The sequence below is a fragment of the Mesocricetus auratus genome, unplaced genomic scaffold, assembly GCF_017639785.1.
Source record: "Mesocricetus auratus isolate SY011 unplaced genomic scaffold, BCM_Maur_2.0 Super-Scaffold_2245, whole genome shotgun sequence".
NCBI classification, from domain to species: Eukaryota; Metazoa; Chordata; class Mammalia; order Rodentia; family Cricetidae; genus Mesocricetus; species Mesocricetus auratus.
Window position 1 is genome coordinate 41,953,301 of NW_024429180.1, and position 12,909 is coordinate 41,966,209.

The window sequence follows — 12,909 nt, forward strand, 5'->3', positions numbered from 1 at the left end:
CAGTTACACCTACCTTCTCACTGCACCGCCATGTGAAGCGTTGCTGCAAAAGCCAAGGCAGCTAGAGCTTGCCAGGCCTCAGCATGAGTCAAGGCTGAGCAACCAAACCATCCTACCTGTATCTGTACCAACTAGCACTGACAGTTTTGTAACAGTTTTATTATTTGAAGTGTATGAGTGCTTCACTTGCATACATGTCTGTGTACCGTGTTTGCCTGGTGCCGGTGGAATCCAGAAGGAATCAGATCTCTGAGAACCAGGGTTACACAGATGGCTGTGAGCTGCTATGTGGGTGCTGAGAATCAAAGCTGGTCCTCTTGAAGAGCAGCTGGTGCTCTAAAATGCTGAGCCATCTAGCCAATCTCAGCACTGACTTTTCAAAAGGCTATTTATTTTCTCAAATTATCTATTCCTTTAGTCTCTGCAAAGTATTCACATATCTCAATAAGAAAAGTTAGTCCTACAGAACTCTTGAACATATGTTTTTGGAAGTACATTAAAGAATATTTCCAAACTAGAAGTACTTTAATGCCATCAACAAGAAGCAAGAAATATGGTGGTATAGAAAGCGAATGCAGAGTTCGAGACCAGCCTGGTCTACCGAGCAAGTTCCAGGACAGCCTCCAAAGCCACAGAGAAACCCTGTCTCGAAAAAAAAAAAAGAGAGAGAGAGAATGCAAAGATGAGCCTTAGAAAAATTAGCTTCATTGAGTTGAATGAAATAAGCAAATCGCTACAGAAAAATATGGTTCTATTTACAACTATTACAAAGTTCAAAAGAATAAAACTATATATATATAAAAGATTATCATAAAAGTCACACCAAGCAGTGGTGGCACACACCTTTAATCCTAGTACTCAGGAGGCACAGCTCAGCAAATCTTAGAATTAGAGGCCAGCCTGATCTACAGAGTGAGTTCCAGGACAGCCAGGGCTACACAGAAACCCTGTCTCAAAAAACAAACAAACAACAACAAAAAAAAAACCCCTCCTTTTATAGTGTTACCATACAATGCTACACTTTGACTATACTGGACCATGTAGTTTCTCAGCCCAGAAAATAATTACTTTTAGTTACATTAGATTCTTTAAACCATCCAGCTTTGCACGAATAACTTATTTTATAACTAAGCATCTAGTATATAGATGATACAACATGTAAAGCCATCTTACAGAAGATAGGATGATATATCCTAAGAAAAAAACAGAGCAAAAACTTTTTTAAAGACATTATATGTAGTAGTCTTGACTGTCTGGAAATCACTATGCAATCACCACACCTGAAGAAAAAAAAAAAGCAAAACACTGTGACCCATGTCAATAATTCCAGCATTTAGGAAGTAGAGAGACAGGAAGGTCAGAGTTCAAGTTTATTCCCTTCTTTCGTACATAGTGAGTTCAAAGCTGGGAACCAGTATTAGCACCTATGTGAGCCATAAATAAGTCAGTTGAACTATCTTCAGTTAGCAGTTCTAATTCTCTATGATTCAATTTAAACTTCCCCTCAATCTTATAAAAAGAGAGCAGCAGGGTAACTATCAAGTCAGTCTCCCTGCTCCCTCACCCCAAACCTCCCTTTCTGCTGTTCTCCCTAAGCCCTACGTTTTAATCATAGTAAAAAAGTGACGGCTGAGCATGATAGCACATGCCTGTAATCCCAGCACATGAAAGCTGAGGCCAAATAGAGTTCAAGACCAGCAACACAGCAAGACCCTATCTCAAAACAAACATGCAAAGAAACCTATATACATAACCAATGTCTTTTTTAAATACAGCACATCTCAATTTTAAGAAATCAAATTCTTCTATTTAGTAAACATGTTCTTAGTTTGCTTATTTACCCCTTGATTTTTCTCTTATCGATCACTAGCCTTAAAAAGAAAAAAAAAGTAAGAACGTGTCTTTGAGTTTTTTTTTTTCAGTCCAGACTTGAAGCAAATACAGTTTTTGCTTAGTCAAAGGCCAACCAAACCTGCAATATGCAAACAAAGGTGATGGAGCCGGGCTCACAGCTGAACTGTCGAAATGTCTGGGCTTTCTTACAAGACCACAATACTGAGATCTGCTAACACCAAGACTCTTCGAGACAGTAAGAAGTAACACTCTTCTTGCCTTCCCTTTGAAATCTACTCAGTAAAATAGTTAGAAACTATTTAGGTCAATAACAAATGACAGCGAATTTGATTTCCAAAAATTCTTCCTAATCATTTACCTACTCAAAATTTACTTTAATGAATGTTTCACAAGTAAAATACTGCTGCACAGTGAATGTATACTTGCCGGCCAAATATAACAGTTTTAGTGATAACAAATAATTCAGGAAAAGACTGAGCCACCTCCTGTTAACAAAAGGTTTTTAATTTTTTAATTAAAAAAAAAACCAAGCATTAAAACAATGTAGTAAGAGGAAGACCAACACTCTCCTTTTTCTCTACACAAAACTGAGAGACTACACAATTCCTTTAGAAGCAGTTTCACTTCTGAAGTTGCTATCCAAAGCAAGTTCATGTAGGCATAAGGCTTCATTTCTCTCCAACGCTGAATGAATCAGGACAGACGGTCTTACTCTTCACTGAAAACACGCTTTTACCACCCAAATGTTCGTTCACTTTAGAGCGCCCTATGTAGCTTTTACACCTCCCTGGTTTTCAAGATGAAATATTTAGTGTAACTCATTAACTTAAAAAGGGGGAAACAAAGCGTAGAATCGTCTGTGAGCAACACGACTAAATTGACCCAAAATTTCATACTTAATTAAAAACCATAATCAAGTCACTGCTCCTGGAGTTTTTCCAACATCTGAAGCTCATGAGCAATACAATCTACTGAAGAGTCACTTCTCAGCTAGCCCCACAAAGACAATTAGATTTATTTTAATTAAAACTTGATCTGGTTTGCTTTGGGGGATTCTCCTTTATCTAAAGTTAGAGGAGGGGAAAATACCAAGCACACAGATGTATAAAACGCTGCGGGGAAGAGCTAGGACTTTCAGCCTTTGAATGCTTTGCTGCCTGTAGTTGAAGAGCAAGCAGGCATGTGACTCACTGCACATATTTATTTATCAGGGCTAAAGAATACGTTCAGCCATGTTCCACCACAGGTAAGAACCACCTCCAAACATCCATTAGCTCGAAAGTAGCCAGGAGCAGACAACAAAATCACAAGTTACCTTTAAACTTTGTCTTCGGGTTTCATCCTCTGGGCTGGAGACTGAAAAGCAACCGGGCAAGTTTTGTGCTGGTAAAATGGCTCCTGTAGATTGGGGAAGTGGTGTCTGCTTCAGCTTATGACTCACACATGAAACTAAGTGTTTCTAAGGGAGGCACGCCCATGTTGCTGTGGACCCAATTATTCTGCTAGGTCAAACATGCAAATGCACAGGTAAAAAAAAAAAAACAGAGGAGAGGCAGACAGCAGGAGTCAGACAAGAGTCAAGGAGCAAAATCTACCTAGTTTAAACTGTCACATGGTAACTGCTGTATCTTAAAATTAATAGTATCAAATAGAATTGCAAGCCACAAGAAAGGTAAAGTAACACATCAAATAAATACAACTACTATAAAAGGGGAAAGGGGAAAGAGGATGAAGAGAGAATGAACTGTGTCTCTTACCACAGCAATTGAAAAGGTGTGTCTTACCTAGCTACTCATTAACTCTCATATGAAGGAATATATGGCTATGTAATCTGGAAAAGCTAGCAAACTGTAATACCAGATGCAGACTTATAGGTTCCCTAAACAGATAAAATTCACTAGACAATCCAAAGTTCAGTGGAAAAATAAATGCCAATTAATATGACTAAAATAACTTTTAAAAATTCATGTTAGAAAGTCCAACATAACAAAACGACTTTAAGTAGAACTGTAAGGTGGATAAAAAACTTTTTAAAAGTTCACAACTCTATCATTTCCAAGAGAGAGCCACAGCTTTACCTGTGGAAAGAAACTTTCTGTACTCTGAAGTACCAGGCAGGCACCCTTCTCCAACCCTGCACTAATCCAATAAGCAAGAGGCTAAAGCAATGTCCTCCAGGTCACCAGGTCACCATCTGACAAGGTACTCAAGTCACCAAATATTACCACAACTGTTTACCCTGGCCCCTCATCGAGCATATCTTCTTAATTTATTGGAAGAAATTAGTTAATTAACATGGCCTATTTATTTCACTGAAGAGTTTCTTTTTTCCTATAATAATCTCTAGTGCTTAATAAATTATTTTTTAATTATGCAAAAGAAAAGAATAAATCAATTTTGACTGCCAAATGTCCTATTTAGCTCACTTAATTCAGAATGAATATTCAGAACCCATTCACCAAGGAACAAGGTTCTCTGACGGTCAATGGAAGTCCACTGTTCACTGGGAAGCCCCCAACTCATTTCCACAGCTCAAATATTTTGGGTAATATCCAGGTAAACCTAATCTTATTTTTAAAAGGTAATTAGAAATAAAAATTATAAAAAATAAAAATAAAAGGATGACCCGGGTGTTGGTGGCTCACGCCTTTAATCCCAGAACTTGGGAGGCAGAGGCAGGCAGATTTCTGAGTTCCAGGCCAGCCTGGTCTACAGTGAGTTCCAGGACAGCCTCCAAAACAATACAGAGAAACCCTGTCTCGATAAACCAAAAAATAAAAAATAAAAATAAATAAAAGGATGGCATCAAAATAAACAAATGGCAACACTGATTTTTTTAACTGACAAAAATCTTACCAAAACCATACACATCTTAGAACAGAGGGCTGGGTAACGGCTCAGTCAGTAAAGTGCTTGCCTCATGAGCCTGAGAACTTGAGTTTGATGCCTATCACCCAGGTGAAAGCCTAGACCTTGGGTTGGGTCTTGGCTTGGATGTAGCTCTATAGTCAAGTGCTTGCCTAGCATGAATAATGCTATGGAGTTCAATACCTAGCAAAAGAGGGGAGACAGAAAAACTTCTGGAGCTTGCTGGCCAGCTGGTCTAGCCTAATATACCCCATCTCAAAAACAAAATTGGGGGCTCCTGAAGAAAAACATCCTGACTTTTGCCCTTCCCACACAGGTGAGCACACATAGGAACATAGAAAGGGCTTGGACAAGAGTTCAGAGGAGCATGCCTGTAATTCAGTTACTTAGGCTGAGGCAGGACAATGCAAGGCCAAATCAAGCCCAGGCTACATACACAGCAAGTTCAAGATTAGCCTTCGTTACACACCAAAACCCTTTCTTTAGAAACAAAACACCAACAACAAAGCAGGACTGAGAGTATGGCTCAGCGGGGAAACACTGGTTCAGTGGTAGAATACCTGCCAAATATGTACAATGCCCAATCCAAACATGGAAAAACAGAATTCCTTAGGGCTAAGGATACACCTCTAGTACAGCAAATCACATACCAAGAATGTGTGAAACATGGGGTTCACAATACACACATGCTCAGGTTTGACACCATAGCCATCCTGGGAGGTCAATAAATTGTGCATACATATCCCATAAGTACATTATAATACACTGTTCTGAGGTTAGGTTTGGTATGTTTTCAAAATAGTGTGCCTATAATCCCTGACTCAGCTAATTAGCATGTTTAAGACCAGCATAAGCTATATTATTAGACCATGTACTGGCAAAAAAACTCAGGTCTTCATGTTTGCACAATAAGCATTTTACTAACTAAGCATTTCCCAAATGTGCAACTACTACTTTTATACATTGTTGGTAGGTAGGGAAAATGATATAGCTACTTTAAAAGATACTGGCAGTTTCATAATAAGTTAAACATATGTGTATCATATGATCTAGCAATTAACTCCTACAGACAGAGCTTCTCAGTTTTTGGGTCAGGATTATACTCTAGGCAAGCAGACTTCAAACTCGCTATGGAGCTCACTATGTATGCAGCCCAGGCTAATCACAAACACATGGCATTCCTCCTGCCTCTGCTATTTTTTAAAATTTATATATTATTTTATTCATATAAGCAGTTTGCCTGCATGTATGTCTATACACCATGTGTGTGCCTGGTGTCCAAGATGGTCAGAAGAGGACACTGGATCCCCTGGATTTGTAGTTACAGATGGCTGTTAGCTACCATGTGGGTGCTGGGAATCAAACCTGGGTCCTCTGCAATAGCAAAAACTGATCTTAACTACTAAGTCTACTACTCCCTAGCCCCTTAGTTCTTTTGAGAAAGGAACTCGCCATGTCTGGGAACTCATTATGTAGAACATAAAGTCCTCCTGTCTGTTTCTGACCACTGAAATTATTTTTATCTAACAGTGAGATCTATCTCAAATAATAATTTCATTTAAAAGGATTATGGATATAGCTCAATAGCAGACTGCTTTCCTGGCATGCCTCAGTGAGGCCCGGGTTCAAATTCCTAGCACCATAGCAAAAAAATAAATATACGTATACCCATACCCTAGCTGTCCTTTCTCTATCACCAACTATAATCTTGCTGGAAAACAACTCCTCCAATGATAATGACCTTGGTCCATGAAGGGGAAAGAGAAGATGGGGGAGCGAAGAAACAACTCTGATTGCAAGAAGCAAAACAAAAGGCCAGGCTACCTATGCTCAGCTGTAATCCCAATCCTGGAGGCTGAGGCAGAAGAATTTCAAGCTATAGATAACTAACAGAAAGCTTTAGGTAATGCTAATATTGACTGTCAACTTGATTAGCGTGCAATACCTCAGGGGTTAGTGAAATACCATGGCTTTCCTGAAACAGTCTGAGGATCCTGGTATAATCATGGAGCTCTCTCTTTGTGTATTCCCAATATGGTGGCATTAGTAAAAGGTGGTAAAAGGCAGGAGGGTGTGGGGCCTAGGAGGAGAAAGTAGGTCACTATCTGTACTGTCCTTGAGGCCATATTTCAGCTGGCTTCTTCCTGTGCTCCCCCTTTCTCTGCTTCCTGTTTGCCAAGAAGCCAAGAACAGACTCCACCCCATACTCCTGCTGTCATGTTTTGCCCAGGCGCATGGAGCCAAGCAACCATGAACTGAATCTTCTGAAATCATGGGCCAAAATAAATCTTTCCTTCCTTCAATTGTTTAGAGCAAGTATTTAGATACAATGACCCAATTACCCCATCTATTAAAAAAAAAGTCACATAGTTTATCCTGGTATTTAAAGCTTTTGATATGTGGATTCAATTTTTCTTTTTCCAGCCCCAATTCCCAACTCCATCTCTCTGTCCCACGTTTCCTTCTCTTCCCCCATACACACACACCAAACATGCACATAAGCATCCACGTTCACATGCACACATACACGGTCCAGGAGTGTGGGAATTGTTCTTCCCCACTCCTATCCGTTCACTCTCCTCACCACTGCTTCCTGGGATTGGCCTGCTCAATCCTACCACCAGTCTGTCTCCTAAACAAACACCTGACTCTCATTTCAAACGTCTCCTTTGCATCAAGCATCCTCTATTTACAGTTACTGAAAACACTTATCACCATAAACCTGAACATCTTAGAGATCCTCTGTCCAGTCCCGTAGCTTTTTAATTGTTTACCACAGCTTTTCAATTGTTTACCACAAGAGCCTTCAGGAAAATACATTTAAGACTACTGTTTTAAAAAAAACCTCAAATACTGATCCATTTTAAAAATAAGAAATGGAGTTGGACATTGGGGGCACACGCCTTTAATCTCAGCACTAGGGAGGCAGAGACAGGCGAATCGCTGTGAGGTCAGCCTGGTCTACAGAGCAAATACCAGGACAGCCTAGGACTATTACACAGAGAAACCCTTGTCTTGGATAAAAAAGAAAGAAAAAGAGACAAAGAGGGAGGGAGGGAGGGAGGGAGGGAGGGAGGGAGGGAGGGAGGGAGGGAGGGAGGGAGAGAAGGAAGGAAGGAAGGAAGGAAGGAAGGAAGGAAGGAAGGAAGGAAGGAAGGAAGGAAGGAAGGAAGGAAAAGAAGAAAGAGAAAAGGATGCCTGACATGCTGGTGCATATCTGTAATCCCGACACAAAGAAGACAAAGGTAAGATTGCCAAATTCAAGACCAACTGAGTACACAGTGAGTTCCATGCCAGCAAGGGGTCAGAGACTCTAATCTCAATTTTACAAAGGGTCTCCACATAGAAACTGTTTTCTTTAGGGCCTGCCTGAAAAGGATCTTAAGAAACAATAATCATTATTATAAACTTAACCAAGTGGTGATTCCAACTGCAGCTGCCATCCAGATGTAGTTTCATTGCTTGAGCAAATTAATATACCTGGCACCTGAATAGGAGCTACTAATTTGGCAAACACTTTATTCTCCATGCCTATCAATAAAATGAACCAGAAAGTTTACTTTAACTGGCAAAGCCAGCAGTACACATTCACTATCCTGCTTGAAATACACCAGCCTTCCAGCCACATGTCACAGCAAGCTGGGGTATTTGTTGAAGACAAATGAATATAGAGCAAGCAGCAGAGGGTAGTTATTAATGCCAGCTACTAGACTAGGACATGACCAGTTACAGAGTAAATTTTCTGTTAAGAGCAGATGTGTACAAAACACACAAGCACACACAAAGCAAATATCTTTTATCTTAGAGTTCTTCATCATGTAACATAAGATGTACAGACTTTATGTAAGTATTGAAGTATTGTTAATTTTCTATTATAATTTAAGTTACAGACTATCAGAAAAGCAAAGTAAAAAAAAAAAGTAATACATTTTTAGGATCATTAGCATATATTCCAGAACACAAGCATGACATAAAGTGGCAAATAATATAATGATACTCTTAGGTTGCCCCATCATTTACAAGGGGGGCTGAGAAAGAACAGAGGAGAGGAGAACAGGGCCTACTCTATCAGCATGGAGTCCAATAAAAGTGCTCCAGGAAGAGGGAGCCGAGAGCACCAAATGCTGGTCACAAACCAAGGAAGATGAGGTCTGAAGAAAAATGACAACTGGTCTTAGCAACACAGTCTTCACTATTAGTCTTGAAAACATTACGGGTGGAGTGATTAAGATTAAACGCTCAGCTGGGCAGTGGTGGTACACCCTTTAGTACCAGCATTCAGGAGGCAGAGGCAGACAGATCTCTGTCAGTTTGAGGCCAGCCTGGTCTACAGAGAGAGTTCTAGCACAGACTCCAAAGCTACACAGCTACACAGAGAAACCCTGTCTCGAAAAACAAAAACAAACAAACTAACAAACAAACAAGAAAAGACAAAGCGCTCAGTGATTAAGGAAGGGTACTTGCTACTCTTAAGAGGACCTAGTTTATTTCCCAGCACTGATATGGCAGCTCATAACCATCTGTAACTCCAGTTCCAGGAGATGTATGCACATGGAATACATGCACACCTGCAGACGGAAAAAAAAACCCAATACCTCATACACATAAAATAAATGTTTTTTTGAAGAAAGGTTGTATGTGTCATAGTCTATTTTATAGGTGTTTTCTCCTGATTGAAATAATGCCTCCTTGAGATAGAAGGACGGTCATAACACTCCTAAGAAGCTCACAAAGCACAGGAAGACAGTAAATATTGGAAGCCCCTGAGTCCCGCTAGCTACCTGAAGTCAGTGTGTAAACTGCTGAGGAGGAGGAGACCTTCCATGGTGTGGCTGCCTAGGGGTCCTGACTCATACTTACAGGGCGGGTGCTTTCTCAGTGATTCAGCTGCTAGAGACTCACTCCTGTAACCCCAATAAACTCACTGGCTCGCCGAGCCAAACTTGGGTGACACTGTTTCTTTGTTCTACCTTTGTCCTCTCTAGCTAGGATAAGCAGAAACAAAGTACCCAGAAAAGTCACACGGTAAAGTTCTAAAATGAAACAGCCTGATTAGAGAAATTTCAGAGGAATGTGAGGTGAGATTAAAGGTAAGTTTTGGGGTAGGGAAGATGGCTCCGCAGGTCAGAGCATTGGAGGCTCTTGCAGAGGACCCAGATTTGATTGTCCGTACCCACGTGGTGGCTCACAACTACCCAAACTCTAGGTCCAAGGGATCTTCTGACCCCAGCAGGTACCAGGACACCCGCAGCACACTTACTCACATGCAAGGAGAACATTTGTACACAAAAGCCAAAAATAATTACTTTTTTAAAAGATGGCTTATTTTTATTATGATTATAATCATGGGGAGATTTTTCTTCTTAAAGAGTTGGGGAGAGGGAGTCAAAGGGTCTACTGTTTAACAAAACCATCTTTCTACTGCCAAAAACACTCCACTGTGCTTGCAGTAACTTTATACAGGCTTGTACTTTATAAACAGTAACCAATTTGAAGACAGGTGTCTTACTGTGTATCTTACACAATTATATATGTTTGTAGACGATTTACTTCATATCATAATAGGACTTAAAGTTATTTATTTCTGAGGCAGCCTCACAAGTGCTATCAACCTTTATTTTTCATATGTATTTATTTGAGTGTGAACATCCAGGTCCCACAATGCACATGTGGAGGTCAGAGGGCAACTTATGAGGTCACTTCTTTTCTTGGGGGTGTGCAAACTGAAGTCCTTGGGCTTGAAGGCATGAGCTTTTACCTGCTGATCTCTCTGAGCCCTCCATCTTTATCTTTTGAGATAGTTTCCCACTAAAATTAACTCAGCTAGGCATTGGCCAATGAGCTTCAGAGATCTGTCTCCTTGCCCACAACTTTCTTTAAAGACTGGGGTTACAAACACATGCCACCATGCCCTGCTTTCCATGTGGGTTCTGGGGATCCAAACACAGGTCCTTAGGCTTTACCAAGAGAGCCTTGTCCCTAGGCCCTTTGTTTTCTTTTGGATTTTTCCAATACTAGGAATTGATCCTGGGGCCTTGTGCATGCTAAGCAAGCGCTCTCTCTACCAGTGGGCTGTATCCCAGCCCCATTGTCTGTTTTGTGCAAATATGGAATAGCATGGACATCTGGTGAACTTTGAGATCCATTTCAGTTCTGACATTTGATTCTATATCCTTTCTAAATTCTCAGAGTGGTGTCTGCAGAATGAGAACAAAAATCATATTAAGGCATGTGTAAACATGTCTCAGGGCCTGCAAGATGGCTCAGCAGGTCAAGGCTCCTACCTGATGACCTGGGTTCAGTCCCCAGGTCCCATAAAATATAAGGAAAAAACAACTGTGCAAGTTACCCTGATAGCCACACAAACCCTGAGACACACTTGTGAGTGGTATGAATATGCATCTACATGCTCTTCCCTTTAAGTTTTTTTTAAACATTTATCTATTATATGAGCATGTGTGTGTACAGGAGAAGTGAACTCAGTTCCCCATGATTTCACAGCAAGTGCTTCTGACTACTGAGCCATTTCCCCAGCCCTTTCTTCACCAAATTTTGATAACTGGCAGGAAGATATTAATGGTCAGTAATGTGAATTTTATAAAATCTTCAAAATTGCAATTATGTCAACTGTACTTTCTTTACTAATAGATATTTAGATTTGTTTTACTTTTATGTGTATGAGTGTTTCATCTACACGTGTATACCTGGCATCCACAGAGGTCAGAAGAGGCTGTTGTATCCCTTGGAACCAGAGTTACAGTCAGTTAGTTGTGAGCTGTTATGTCATGCCTTTTTTATTTAGGCCTCAATCCCAGAAGCCTTGGGTCCTTAAGACCAAAACCCAGGAATATAAAAATAAGTGCCTTCAACTGATATCTTTGTTAGTTGTAAAAGAGAATCTTAGGCCGCTTTCTTTTCTTTTTAAGGCTTATTTAGAACATTACAAAGAGTAGGGGGTAAGCAATAAGGAAGATCACATCTTAGGCTACCTGAAGGGAAGATGGCCTCGTAGGTAAGTACTTTACCATGTAAGCCTGAAGATATAGTTCAGATCCTTAGCACAAACGTAGAAGAGGCTAGGTCTCACACCTATGGCCTCAGCCCAGCAAGGAAGAGATAGGAGAACCCCTGGGGCTTACTGACTAGCCAGTCTAGCCTAAAACACATGAGAAACCTTGCCTGGGGGGAATAAGGGAGAAAGGAACACATGACCCCTCAGGTGTGGAGGCATATGCACACACAGAGAGAAAATTAACTTTTCTTATTACCCAACACACAGAAATTAAGAAAAAACTGTTTGCCCAGTAGCTTAAGGGTTAAGGGCATCAACTTCAGAGCAGATGACCACAGCGTGAGTCTCAACTCTATTAGCTAGTTGTTCAATCTAGGCCTATTTATACTCTAAACCTCTGTTTTAACTTCTGTAAAGGGGGCAGAGACCATCCCTATTTCACAAAATAATTCACTTAGATCCCTTATGATGGAGCCAAGAAACACGTGTTCTCAAGCACTTAACAAAAAAAGAAAGACAAAACAATTATATAATCCAACCTCAGCAACAAAAAGAAAATCACTAAACACAACTTAGATGACACTCAAAAGCATTGTACTAAAAGAAAACAGTATTAAAAGGCTGTTTGATTCCATTTACATGACATTTCTCCAAGAGAAATTATATCAATTAAAAAAACAAACAGATCAATCATTGCTAGTGGTGTGAACTGAGTAGTGTAACCACACACAGCATGCAGAGCCGTCATGCAGTCATAGGACGGCTTAACCCATGCTGATCACACATTATCTGAAAGGGGTAAAGAAGAATCCACTAGAATTCATATATGTTAACCCAGGCTCATTTCTTACATATATGCCCACAACTTTCAAAATTCTATCAATATCTGTTTTCTCAATTCAAGAAGAATGCATACTTAAGGAATTTCTCATAAATTCTATCACCTATTAAATTGATTCCTACTAAATACAGAAGAAGTGTCCGGTGTGGAAATGTACACGTTAATCCCAGCAGAGGCGGCATATCTTTGCCAGTCCCAGGTAGGCCTGGTGCACACAGTGAGTTCTGGACCTACACAGTGACATGTAGATCTAGATGAAGATGTCTCAAAAGCAAACAAACAAACCAAATTTCAAAGAAAAGGAAAGCCGGGCATTGGTGGTGCTTGCCTATAA

The 12,909-nt window shown here is 40.2% G+C and overlaps 1 protein-coding gene across 4 annotated transcripts in view; it reads right to left on the reverse strand.

The window, feature by feature from the left end:
- Elf1 (E74 like ETS transcription factor 1) overlaps window positions 1-12,909 on the reverse strand; it is a 90,418-nt gene that overhangs the window by 52,138 nt on the left and 25,371 nt on the right. For 3 of the 4 annotated variants that reach the window (XM_040755904.1, XM_021227664.2, XM_013114055.3), the window contains exon 1: window positions 3,170-3,309. The exons of the other annotated variant lie outside the window; for it this stretch is intronic. The gene's annotated coding sequence lies outside the window, so the exon portion shown is untranslated. Of the gene's footprint in view, window positions 1-3,169; window positions 3,310-12,909 lie in introns of those variants that run through there. 4 annotated transcript variants of the gene reach the window in all.